The sequence below is a fragment of the Triticum dicoccoides genome, chromosome 6B, assembly GCF_002162155.2.
Source record: "Triticum dicoccoides isolate Atlit2015 ecotype Zavitan chromosome 6B, WEW_v2.0, whole genome shotgun sequence".
Taxonomy (NCBI): domain Eukaryota; kingdom Viridiplantae; phylum Streptophyta; class Magnoliopsida; order Poales; family Poaceae; genus Triticum; species Triticum dicoccoides.
The window spans coordinates 129,047,411-129,061,551 of record NC_041391.1 but is presented as its reverse complement, the minus strand read 5'-3'; the positions used below and the strand labels follow the sequence as shown (position 1 = coordinate 129,061,551).

Below are 14,141 nucleotides of genomic sequence, written 5' to 3'. Positions count from 1 at the left end.
TTCTCTCGAGACTTTGTGCCATCACTATAGCAATTCCCTTCCAAGGATAAACCCCTATGGATAACCACGTACACTTGCCATTTTTACAATCATTCCCCGTTGTTCTTGTTATTACAAGATAGCTCGAAATTCTCTTTATTGTTCCGAGAATACTTTGTGCCTACTGCCTTGCAGTTCTTGCCACATGAATACCCCTATGGATAATTTCTTGCACCTATCGGGTATCTGCTCATCCCCAGTTGATTCATGTATTTCACGAAAGTCTTCGAAATACAATTCGTACTTCTGAAAATCCTCGACATCCTAATGCTCTTGAAATTCTTGCTTGCTAGCATTATGATTAATCCCATAAGTCTGGTAATCTTATTGGCATCCTTTATCATTATCATTTTGAGTCCATTGATTCAATATGTTAGTAATGCTCGCAATCCTCAAACAGATCCTAGAATTCATCCTTCCGTCTCAGACGCCATTTTAAACACGATTGTCGGAATGAATTTCGCACACTGATTTGACCAAGCTCCACCAGAGCAGGGGCGCGGCGGGCACGGGGGGATCGGAGCAGGGTAGCGTGCGGCAGATCAAGATCATGCAAAGCCTCGGCCTGATCGCTCCGCTGGGATCTCCCTTCGACGTGAAGGGTTCTGCTGCAGCCGCCCATTGATGATCTCCGTTCTACTACTACATTTTGTAAGGACAACATTGGTTCTGTATGGAAACCCGTAGTTGTGGTGCCTACCTGATCTACCAACTAGTTTACAAGTGCCAATTTCTGTTCTTGGTTATGGAAGACTTGGCCGGACATAGCTGCTGCGTCAGTAAGCGCACAGTTAGTTGTGTCTGTATCAGCGCAAAGACAAGCCGCAGTCGCTCAGCGCTGTACCAAATTGGTTATTAAGATATCAAGTCGCGACTTGGATTATTTCCGCTTGGTGCTAGGAAGGATCTGTTGTGATCGAAGCGCGCGGCATGAATGACCCAATGCTCAGGTTATCTTCAGTTATCATGTTGTATTGTTTGAGCTGTGGACATTCTGATGCCCTAGTGGAAGTTCTCTCCATGTTGATTTTCCATCTGATTCGTGGACTATAATGTGCTATTTTTACACAAGTATTGCCTCCGTTCCAAATTAGTTGTCTTAGATTAGATTTATGGATGTATCTGACATCAAAACGTGTCTAGGTATTTTGTTTTCAGAAGTCACGGGTCTCCTTTTAAGCTGGTACTGTATTACTGTAGTTCCTTTCTCTAGATTTAACGATGGATGAAGCAGCCGATTTGGGCAGCGTATGCACAAACCGATGTCACATGGTTAGGCGTCCTTTGCTTTTATCTGAACCAAGAGATTCATATGATCTGACGTTTGGCTGATTATACATCAAGGGGGTGGTGGCGCAGTTGGCTAGCGCGTAGGTCTCATAGCTAAAAGCGAGTGATCCTGAGGTCGAGAGTTCGAGCCTCTCTCACCCCACTTAAATATGGACCTTGTGATGATGAAACGCTCTGATGACAATTTGGGTCATCACATCTTTCACCTGAATCATTAGGTGAAATTGAGCAACTCTGAACCTGGTCTTCTTTTTTTCTTTTTCTGGTTAATTGCAGGCGTGTTGCTAGTGCTACTGCAGATTAATCAGATATACTATTGTTTTCTTTTGACCTTCAGGTACTATTGATTCTCATAGCTAGCTATAACTGAACATTTCTTTCCTGGTTCTCACATATCTCAAACCAAGCTTTCTTCGGTGTAGTACTACAATATTTCACAAAGAACACAGTAAAAATTCACGACAACCAACCAAATTCTCATATATGATTTGCTATCTCCATTGCCTTTTTACTCCCAACACACTCCTCACATATCAATTTATTTATTTATTCCACCACAAGACATCATCATCAAACCCAAAGCCGGTGGCTCTAACCGTGCATGGCCTTGCGGAGCTTGCGGCAGTCCTCCACGCAGGTCGCCGCCGCATCAGCATCAGCAGCGTCCGACTCGCCGTTGACGACGCAGCCCGAGGCCTCCCCGCAGACCCCCGGGCAGCCGCCGCCTATCTGGCCGCCCAGGGCGCACACCACGCCGCAGAGCGGCTTGCAGAACAGCCGGGGGTGCCTCAGCCTGCAGTCGGAGTAGCAGCTGACGTAGCATTTGCAGAACGCCGACCCCGCGTCGGCCGTCGGCAGCTGCTGCGCCGACGACAGCAGAACGGCGAGGAGCACGCAGACGGCCGCAGCCTTCACTCCCGCCTTCTTATTCCCCTCCATTGATGATGATCTATTCTTCCTCAACTGTTGTTGGGTTGCACGTACGACGGCGCCCCTCTTTATATCGAGTGCAGTGGAGGAAGAAGGGTTGCGAGAACAAGTGAAGCAAGCTTCTGTTGCTGCACACGCAATTGGTTCTCGAAGAAGCTTCTCCTGCTGCACATGACATTGTTTCTCGGAGACGATTTTCTCTCCAGAGACAAACTAGCTTGATTCAGGAAGAAGCTTTTCCTTTTGCAGATATGGAAGCTCAGATGCTGTTGCCGCATCAAGGATGGAGTGAACTAAAACACTTTGCTGTTACAACCACCCCTCCCCGTTCCATGAATCGACTGACAAGTTCTATTATCAGTTTTATCATTGCAATGCATTATGCATACATACATATAGAGAGGAGTATGTAGTACGCAAATTGTTCTTGCTCAAGCAATGTACATGCGCGTGCATCTTATATAGATATAGGCTTGTGTGCTCATTTTCAGGGTTCCTTTTCTGATCCATAAGCCTCTATATTAGGCATACTTGTTGACACCTGATTTTGGCAAGATACAAAGTGAAAGGGTTTTCAACATGAGAAAATTTCATATCGCCGAGTGGAATAACTTTGATGTTTAGGCTATTGACATTCGACCTCATCTCAGTGGCCGAAGCTGTACTCCGAGTGACAAAATTTAATATTCTGAGTGCTTTTCGGCCGATTACGTCCTCAATATGACCTCAGATGAAGGAGTGATCTAAAGGAATTGTCTTCGTCTCGTCAAGACAGTCGATTTTCATATATAAATCATCTCAATCCGAATTCATATGCAAAAGTTATAGTCAATACGGTCTGGACAGGTCAGAGACCAAAATATTACGCTTGACACCAGACACATGTTGATAAGTGTCTGACGCAATGCGTGAGCAATTCGGCCTTCAAGACGGCCTTGAGTTGAAAAGCCTTCAACACGGAAAAGTTTCGTCTCGTCCAGCCGATCGATTTTCATATATAATTCGTCTCAATCCGAGGTCGTATGAGACTTGGAGAGACAAATCAAGATCAGGCTATGTTTTTGGTCGAGTGAAAAACTTAACATCCGAGTGAAAACTCACCGGTCGAGTGAAAACCTACCGATCGAGTAAAAGGTCGAGTGAAAACCTACCGATCGAGTAAAAGGTCAAGTGAAAACCTACCGATCGAGTAAAAGGTCGAGTGAAAACCTACCGATCGAGTAAAAGGTCGAAAGCCTACCGATGAGTAAAAGGTCGAGTGAAAACCTACCGATCGAGTAAAAAGTCGAGTGAAAACCTACCGATCGAGTAAAAGGTCGATTGAGTAAAAGGTCGAGTGAAAATTGGTCGATCAAGTAAAAGATTGTCTTCCGACTGAAAATGTTGTCATCATCCGAGTGAAAGATTGTCTTCCGAGTGAAAATATAGTCATCCGAGTGAAAAGGTCCGGTCGAGTGAAAGACTCTAATATCCGAGTGGATGAGCTCAAATCCGAGTGAAACTGAACATGTGCCCAAAAGTTTATCAAGATAATCTCGGATGAAGAAGTGTTCAATACAGAAGTTGTGCGTATCATCAAGACGGTAAACTTTGGTTTTGGAGTCATCGTCATCAGAGATAGTATATGACCTGCAAATTCACTACAACACTCGGATAATTCAGTCTACCGCAAGACCGAGTCCGTCTGGAAGGTAAAAACGACCTCGAAAAGTATTCAAGATGGCTTTATTTGAAAAAGTGGTCAACGTGAGAGTTGTTCGTATCGTCGCGGCGCACAAGTTTGATGTTTGAGCCATCTTGATCGGAGGTCATATGGAGGCTCGGCGGCTTGCACAAGGAGGAAGGCAGAAGTTGGGCCAGATTCAGACTGAATCCGAGTTGGAATAGAACTAGGACTCTAGGACGCGAATTGATGTAATTTTTCTTGTAAGGAAAGCCTAGATGAATCCTTTACTTGTACGGGAAGTCCAGCCGCCTCTTATATATGTTGGGGGTGACGGCCGATTGAACAACACACAATCGAACAAATCAATATACTACTTTTTCCTGTCTACTTTTATCTCTCCACCGTTTTTCTCTCTCGTTCTTCGCTGTTCTTCGTGTTTGAGAGCTGCGAATCCCGAGGCTCTAGGGGCGAGCGAATCGACCTAGGGCAGCCCATAGCCACCGCAATCCCTGACGGGGTCCCTCCCGGGTGCGCGGGGTTTCGGGTCTGCAAAAGCACCCGCCGACTGTCTTGCGTATCGCGCTGTTGGTCGGGTCTCCTTCGACGTGAGCTGCGGTGCATCACCCCCGGCGTCGAGGGTACACGTGACGTGTTCGTGTGTCAACACACTTTTTGGCGACTCCGCTGGGGAACGAAGATCGATCATCATCATCCACCATGTCTGATCTTCCCAAGCCATCTGAGGTAGACGCCGATAACATCATTAAGCCCAGTCTTGATGAGATATCGGCCGATCATCGCCAAGTCTATGAGGAGTACAAGAAGGCGCGCGAGGAGAAGGACTTGCAGGAGTTCCTTGCAAAGTTCAAGAAGGATCGCCAAGGCAACATCACTCCGATTGAAGAAATCAAGTTCCCTCCTTTGCAAGCCAAGCAGGTTAAACCCTCTGTAAGTACTGCCTTTTCTCCTGAGCAGTGGGCTGAGATTGAAAGTCGTATTGCTGATGGTAACAATCTACTCTATCAAACTTTCATAGAAAATACTAATGCTCAGAAGAATACATCTCAATCGACTAGTGGTAATGATGGTGTAGCTGCTAGTGTGCAAAACCCTAATCTGGCTTTACCTATCTCATCGGCGCCTCCCGTGCCGATGACTTATTATCCTACCCAAACAAATCAGATTGTGGCTGCACCCATTAATCCTATTATGAGCATGCCAGGTTCGGTGGTGACGCCGAACCAAACCCTACCTACAGCTCAACCACTCGACCACTACCAAATTATGGGTCGACATACCTGCCACAATTCCTACCTACAGCTAGTAACCCTACTCCTCCTATGCCACTGACACCAGCTTCATCGTCTACTATGGATGATGGTTTAGCTAATCTTAGAGAGGAGATGGCTAAGATGCTTCGAGAGAATTTTGGAGTTGAGTTACCTCGGAATCGGATTTACCAAAAGCTGTACCCCGAGTACTTTGATGCCATCCAGTGCCCTCCAGGATATAAAATTCCAGATTTTGTTAAGTTTAATGGAGAAGGCACAAAAACCACATGGGAGCATGTTAGTCAATACTTAGCACAATTGGGTGAGGCAGGCTCACTGAATGAGTTGAAAGTGCGTTTATTTCCTTTGTCATTGACTGGTACCGCATTTTCATGGTTTTCTTCTTTACCACATGGTTCCATTCGAGTTTGGTCGCAGCTAGAGCAGAAATTTCATGATCACTTTTATAGTGGCGACAATGAACTCAAGTTGTCACATCTAACATCGGTTAAGCAGAAGCATGATGAATCGGTCTCCGATTACGTCAAGAGATTCAGAGAAACGAAAAACCGGTGTTTTAGTTTGGTGATAACCGAGAGAGACTTGGCAGACCTAGTGTTGAGTGGTTTGAGAACTCCCATTAGAGAAAAGCTAGAAGGCTATGAGTTCTTAAATATCAACCAAGTCTTACAAAGGGCTTTGGCTCAGGAAAGCTGAAGCAAAGACCTCAAAGAAGTGCATAGATACAAAGCCGATCGTCCAAAGATAAATATGGTGGAATATGACAGTGATCACTCGGACGATGAGGGTGATGTTTTTGCTACTGAATTTGTTTGGCCATCTAAGGCCAAACCCTTTACTTGCAATGATCTGAAACCGATTCATAAGAATCGTGATGAAGAGATGAAGTTTACTTTTAACATTGCTAAGTGTGATAGAATATTTGATGCTTTGCTGCAGGCTAAGATTATTAGAATATCTCATACTTTACCGCCGTTTGAAGAGCTAAAGCGGCGTGCTTATTGCAAGTATCATAACTCTTTTTCTCATGCTACTAACGATTGCAATGTTTTTCGACGACAGATACAATCGGCCATTAATGACGGACGATTGAACTTTTCTGAGATGCAAGTTGATAAACAACCTTTTCCCATGAATACCATGGATTTGGAGGGGAAGAAGCTACTCATTCGGCCGGAGGTGGCCGAATCTGCTAATAAAGCTAATGTCATTGTTGGTGAGCCCAGAAAAGACAAGGAGGACAACAGGGTCTTGGGGAGACAGGTTGTGCTTGATAAGCAACCCGATGGCAAGGAAGTGATCAAAATCACCATCAAGAATCCTACACTCGGGGGGCAACCGCAAGTGCAAGAAAATACTCGTGTTAAATTTGTCAAGCCCAAGAGTCCAGAAGTTGGCAAGTGGAAGAAGAATGAAGTTAAAATGCAGCGCAAGCGGATCAAGCCAACTTTTGATATGTTGCTGTCCAAATATGCTAACCAGTCGGCCGGTTCTAGTTTCAATCGACCGACTCATCTGAAACGACCAAGGTCACCATCAGTTGATATGTTCAGTCGGTATACAAAACCAAGTGGACCAAGGGCGCAGTTTTCAGAAGAGCAGAAGCAACCTGTGTGGGATCGACTTGATTACTCATATAATGGCCGGCTCAACATCGGTAACTATCAGTCGGCTGGTAAAAATATGCGACCGGATGGAAATTATCCGAGTGTAAGAATACACCCAAGTGGAAGCTATCCGAGTGAGAAAATGTGGATGGATAGATTCCATCCGACTGAGTTCCATCCGAGTGGATACCATCCGAGTGACATCAATCCGAGTGGATTCCATCCAAGTAAAAAGGTGCGCCCGAGTGGAAATTTCATGCATCTGGAAAGTCGGAAAGAATGGCGTGTTAAGTCACCGAGTGTTACAGCAGTTGAGTCGGGAAAAGGCAAGGAGAAAATGGATGTCGACTCACTTATCTTGGGCACCGAAACATTTGCCATACAGCAGCCTATTGTGCATAGCAATCCGACTGAGCCGATACTTTCTATCGAGCCAAAGCACTCGGCTAATGACCATGAAGCAAGCACCAGCCGAGTAAAAACGAGAGATCCTAAATACACTCAGCCAAAGTGGTGTCCTCCAGGGCTAACAAAGACACAGAAGAGGAAACTATAGAGGTTAAGGAGTCAAGAGATGGCAGAATAGGAGGCCGAGAAGCAAAGAGATAAGTTGTTCAATGACACTCGGCCCATGGTTCCAGCAAAACAAATGTGGAGGCCAAAACAAATACAAGATACATCAGCTTCTACATCTATCACAGAAGTTCCTACACCATCCAAAGAGGACGATGCGACAGCTATTACATCGTCTGCAACACTTCTTACTTCTCCTTCACTCGACCAGATTTCAGAATCGGTCGATCCGCTTGAAGAAGAGGCTGATATGGTGGACTATGAATCTACACCGGTTCATGAAGGTATGGATATCAATATGGTGTATTACTTACCTGCTGAGTTTCGTGCTGTAGATGAGGAAGGGGAAGTTGCTCAGCTGGATTTTGGTCCTAAAAATGCAATATTTGAGAAGCCAAAAGAACCAGTAAAGCATCTGAAACCATTATATCTCAGAGGTCATATCAATGGGTCGCCGCTCACTCGGATGCTTGTTGATGGTGGTGCTGTGGTAAATCTTATGCCCTATTCGGTCTTCAAGAAATTGGGTTTGCCTGATGAAGAATTGATCAAGACCAATATGGTGCTCAACGGGTTTGAAGGCAAAGAGAAAACTGAAGCCAAAGGTGTAATGTATGTGGAGCTTACAGTCGGAAGCAAAACTTTGGCTACTGCATTCTTTGTCGCTGAGGTGCAAGGTAACTACAATGTTATACTAGGCCGTGATTGGGTTCATGCAAACCAGTGCGTGCCGTCCACTATGCACCAGTTTTTGATTCAGTGGGTTGATGATGAAGTGGAAGTCATTCATGCGGATAACTCGGTCTGTGTTGCTTTGGCCGATGCATCGGTGGATTGGCAACATCCCAATGCTACTTGCTTGACGGGACGTGACTTATCAGAGTTTGATTTTCTCAGCGCGACCAAGAATGGTTTTGTGCCCGTGTCTTTAAAGCCGACTGAATGCAATCGGCTCCAAGGTATGATATGTTTAAATGGATCCTAGTTCCGAGTGGTTACAAAAACGTCTTGCAAAATATCGGTCCAGCGAGAACGATATGTATGAGTCTATTGAGGAGTTGGATGACATGGATAAACTTGGACAAGGTTTTACATCGGCCGATCCGTTAGAAGAGGTAGATATCGGAGACGGATCAGTCAGTCGACCGACATTTATAAACAAAAATTTGAAAGCCGATTGTAAAGCTAAATTAATCGAGCTATTGAAAGAATATGTTTGTTGCTTTGCATGGGAATATCATGAGATGCCAGGGTTGAGCCAAGAGCTAGTGGAGCATCGGTTGCCTATAAAGGCCGGTTTTAGACCTTATAAACAGTCGGCCAGAAAGTTTAATCCGAAAACATATGACCGGATCAAGGAAGAGATCGGTCGACTGCTTGAAGCTAAATTCATTCGACCTTGCAGGTATGCCGAGTGGATTTCTAACATTGTCCCAGTGGAGAAGAAGGGATCCGGCAAGTTGAGGGTGTGCATTGACTTCAGAGATGTGAATAGGGCTACACCCAAAGATGAGTATCCCATGCCAATAGCCGATATGCTTATTAATGATGCTTCTGGACATAAGGTTATTAGCTTTCTAGATGGTAATGCTGGATACAATCAAATTTTTATGGCCGAAGAGGACATGTACAAAACAGCTTTCCGGTGTCCTGGTTTCCTTGGTTTATTCGAGTGGACAGTGATGACATTCGGATTGAAAAATGCTGGGGCCACATATCAAAGGGCTATGAATTTGATTTTTCATGATTTACTCGGTGTCATACTTGAAGTTTATATTGATGATATTGTTGTCAAATCGGATGCTTTTGAATCCCACTTGGCCGATTTGCGTTTAGCTTTTGAAAGGATGAAAAAGTATGGACTGAAGATGAATCCTTTGAAGTGTGCATTCGGCGTGTCAGCTGGCAAATTTTTGGGTTTCATTATTCATGAAGATGGCATCGAAATCGATCCCAAAAAGATAGAGGCCATACAGAAAGTGGAGGCTCCGACATGCAAGAAAGATATGCAAAAGTTCCTTGGCAAAGTCAATTATTTGAGAAGGTTCATAGCTAATCTGTCAGGGAAAGTTGATGCATTTACTCCTATCCTTCGGTTAAAGAATGATGTTGATTTCACTTGGGGGGCAAAACAGCAAGAAGCCTTTGATATGATCAAGAATTATTTGTGCACTCCTCCGGTGATGAAAGCACCCAAGCATAGAGAGCCTTTCAAACTTTATATCGCAGCAGAGGAGGGTGTTATTGGTGCTGTTTTGACTCAAGATACCGAAGGAAAAGAGCATGCCATTACATATTTGAGCAGACGTTTATTGGACGCCGAGACAAGGTATACATTTATTGAAAAACTATGTCTATGCTTATATTACGCTTGCACAAAATTGAGACATTACCTAGTGCCGAGTGCTTGTGTAGTAGCTTGTCAAACCGATGTCATTAAGTACATGTTGCATAGGCCAATTCTTAGTGGTAGAATTGGCAAGTGGGCTTATACTTTGATTGAGTATGATTTGGCTTATGAATCTCTAAAATCCATGAAAGGCCAAATTGTTGCTAATTTCATTGTTGAACATCGGATTAATGACAAGCATGATGTTGATATGAACCTTGTTTCATTAGTGCCATGGAGATTGTATTTTGATGGTTCAGTTTGTAGCAATGGCCAAGGTGTTGGTATTGTTTATATATCTCCTCATGGTGCTGTTTTTGAAGCCTCGTGCCGCTTAGAATATTTTTGCACAAACAATCAAGCCGAATATGAAGCATTGTTATTCGGTCTAGAGATGTTACTTGCTATAGGTGTTACACATATTGAGGCTTACGGTGATTCGTTACTAGTAGTGCAGCAAATATCTAGAATCTTTCAGTGTTTTGACGAATCACTTAATGTTTATCTTGATAAATGTCTAGATATAATTTCTACTTTGGATTGTTTTAGCATTGCACATATATCTAGACATGACAACTGGAAAGCAAATGAGTTGGCCCAGCAAGCATCTGGATATCATGTTGATCATGGCATGTTTCATATCTCTCAAAGACCGATGTCTTGTCTTGCCAATATGGGAGAGGCCGAACCTGAACCCACTGATTCGGCCATTAACAAAAAATCTAGTGCAGGTGATAATTCCGACTGGAGAAAGCCCATTGTTGCTTACTTGCGCAATCCGAGTGAAAGGGTGGACAGGGCTGTTCGGCGTATGGCTTTTAAATATACTATGAGGGACGATGACCTTTATCGCCGAACAGTTGATGATGTTCTTTTAAAATGCTTGGATGAGGATCAAGCAAGAGTTGCTATGGGAGAGGTACATGAGGGCATTTGTGGTACTCACCAGTCGGCTCCTAAGATGAAATGGTTATTACGACGTGCTGGGTTTTATTGGCCGACCATGATTAATGATTGCTTCAGATATTATAAAGGGTGCGAAGCTTGTAAAAAATTTGGTGATATTCAATTGGCTCCTGCTGCTATGTTGCATCCTATTATCAAGCCGTGGCCTTTCAGAGGATGGGGTTTAGACTTTATTGGGCAAATTCATCCATCTTCCTCAAAGGGGCATCGATTCGTGTTGGTGGCAACTGATTATTTCACTAAATGGTCTGAAGCAGTACCTCTCAAGAACATGACACATACGGAGGTGATTCAATTCATAACCGAGCATATTATTCATAGATTCGGTATTCCTCAAACGTTAACTACAGATCAAGGTTCATCTTTTATGTCACACCAAGTCAGAGAGTTTGCCGAATCTTATAATATAAAGTTGCTCAATTCCTCTCCATATTATGCCCAAGCTAATGGACAAGCTGAGTCTAGCAATAAAATTTTAATCAAGCTCATCAAGAAGAAGATTGAGGATAATCCAAGGAGATGGCATGACTTGTTGTCTGAGGCATTATGGGCACATAGAATCTCAAGGCATGGTGCTACGAAAGTGACTCCATATGAGCTAGTATATGGTCAGGAGGCTGTTTTACCGGTGGAAGAAATTTGAATGCTTTGAGAATAGCCAAACAAAATGATTTATCGGCAATAGACTTCTATAACTTGATGATGGACAACATTGACGAGGTTGCTGATAAACGTTTGGCTGCTTTGAATGCCATAGAGAGAGATAAGTTGAGGGTAGCAAGGGCTTACAATAAGAAAGTTAAGTTGAAGAATTTTCAAGTTGGTGATCTTGTCTGGAAAGTGATTCTGCCGATTGGTTCAAGAGATAGAAAATTCGGGAAGTGGTCTCCAAGTTGGGAAGGTCCTTTTAGGATTACAAGAATCGTTCCCGGAAATTCATATTTGGTGGAATCAATAGAAGGGGCATTGTTACCTCGAGCTCTCAATGGCAAATATTTGAAGAAGTACCACCCGAGTGTGTGGCAGGAAGCCTAAGTAGGCAATGGCCGATATACAATTATCGCCCTTAGCACAAACATGGCCGATACATAATTATCGCCCTGAGAAAAATAAATGGCCGATGGAGTGTTAACATCGTCCTTAGAACGAACACTATGCATATTATTTTTCGGCATGCAAGCTTTGCCGAAAAACAGGGGGGCATGTGTTGACACCTGATTTTGGCAAGATACAAAGTGAAAGGGTTTTCAACATGAGAAAATTTCATATCGCTGAGTGGAATAACTTTGATGTTTAGGCTATCGATATTCGACCTCATCTCAGTGGCCGAAGCTGTACTCCGAGTGACAAAATTTAATATTCTGAGTGCTTTTCGGCCGATTACGTCCTCAATATGACCTCAGATGAAGGAGTGCTCTAAAGGAATTGTCTTCGTCTCGTCAAGACAGTCGATTTTCATATATAAATCATCTCAATCCGAGTTCATATGCAAAAGTTATAGTCAATACGGTCTGGACAGGTCAGAGACCAAAATATTACGCTTGACACCAGACACATGTTGATAAGTGTCTGACGCAATGCGTGAGCAATTCGGCCTTCAAGACGGCCTTGAATTGAAAAACCTTCAACACGGAAAAGTTTCGTCTCGTCGAGCCGATCGATTTTCATATATAATTCATCTCAATCCGAGGTCGTATGAGACTTGGAGAGACAAATCAAGATCAGGCTATGTTTTTGGTCGAGTGAAAAACTTAACATCCGAGTGAAAACTCACCGGTCGAGTGAAAACCTACCGATCGAGTAAAAGGTCGAGTGAAAACCTACCGATCGAGTAAAAGGTCAAGTGAAAACCTACCGATCGAGTAAAAGGTCGAGTGAAAACCTACCGATCGAGTAAAAGGTCGAAAGCCTACCGATGAGTAAAAGGTCGAGTGAAAACCTACCGATCGAGTAAAAAGTCGAGTGAAAACCTACCGATCGAGTAAAAGGTCGATTGAGTAAAAGGTCGAGTGAAAATTGGTCGATCAAGTAAAAGATTGTCTTCCGACTGAAAATGTGGTCATCATCCGAGTGAAAGATTGTCTTCCGAGTGAAAATATAGTCATCCGAGTGAAAAGGTCCAGTCGAGTGAAAGACTCTAATATCCGAGTGGATGAGCTCAAATCCGAGTGAAACTGAACATGTGCCCAAAAGTTTATCAAGATAATCTCGGATGAAGAAGTGTTCAATACAGAAGTTGTGCGTATCATCAAGACGGTAAACTTTGGTTTTGGAGTCATCGTCATCAGAGATAGTATATGACCTGCAAATTGACTACAACACTCGGATAATTCAGTCTACCGCAAGACCGAGTCCGTCTGGAAGGTAAAAACGACCTCGAAAAGTATTCAAGATGGCTTTATTTGAAAACGTGGTCAACGTGAGAGTTGTTCGTATCGTCGAGGCGCACAAGTTTGATTTTTGGGCCATCTTGATCGGAGGTCATATGGAGGCTCGGCGGCCTGCACAAGGAGGAAGACAGAAGTTGGGCCAGATTCAGACTGAATCCGAGTTGGAATAGAACTAGGACTCTAGGACGCGAATTGATGTAATTTTTCTTGTAAGGAAAGCCTAGATGAATCCTTTACTTGTATGGGAAGTCCAGCCGCCTCTTATATATGTTGGGGGTGACGGACGATTGAACAACACACAATCGAACAAATCAATATACTACTTTTTCCTGTCTACTTTTATCTCTCCACCGTTTTTCTCTCTCGTTCTTCGCTGTTCTTCGTGTTCGAGAGCTGCGAATCCCGGGGCTCTAGGGGCGAGCGAATCGACCTAGGGCAGCCCATAGCCACCGCAATCCCTGACGGGGTCCCTCCCGGGTGCGCAGGGTTTCGGGTCTGCGAAAGCACCCGCCGACTGTCTTGCGTATCGCGCTGTTGGTCGGGTCTCCTTCGACGTGAGCTGCGGTGCATCATCCCCAGCGTCGAGGGTACACGTGACGTGTTCGTGTGTCAACAATACTTGTACAATTTTGCAACGGTGGCATTAATTAGTGGCACCATGTGAAATAATGACCGGTATATCAGCTGCTCAACAACGTCTTGCTCTGATTAAGTAGTTCCTGATGCACATGACATTGTTTCTCGGAGTAGATTTTCTCTCCAGAGATGAGCTAGCTTGATTCAGGAAGAAGCTTTTCCTTTTGCAGATGTGATCAATACATATGGAAGCTCAGATGCTGTTGCCGCATCAAGGATGGAGTGAGCTAAAACACTTTGCTGTTACAGCTAGGACTTTTTCACTATTCTGACCCTTTCAACAAACTTTGTCATAAAATGAACGCGACGTGAAAGTATTTTACGATCTGACCCTTTTAGCAACGCCACAGCCCGCGGCGTTTC

General features: G+C 44.0%; 1 non-coding gene across 1 annotated transcript; it reads left to right on the top strand.

Moving 5' to 3' along the window:
- Positions 1-1,383: 1,383 nt before the first annotated feature.
- Positions 1,384-1,471, top strand: TRNAM-CAU. The gene is given in 2 exon segments: positions 1,384-1,421; positions 1,436-1,471. It is a non-coding gene; the product is annotated as a tRNA-Met (tRNA).
- Positions 1,472-14,141: the final 12,670 nt, after the last annotated feature.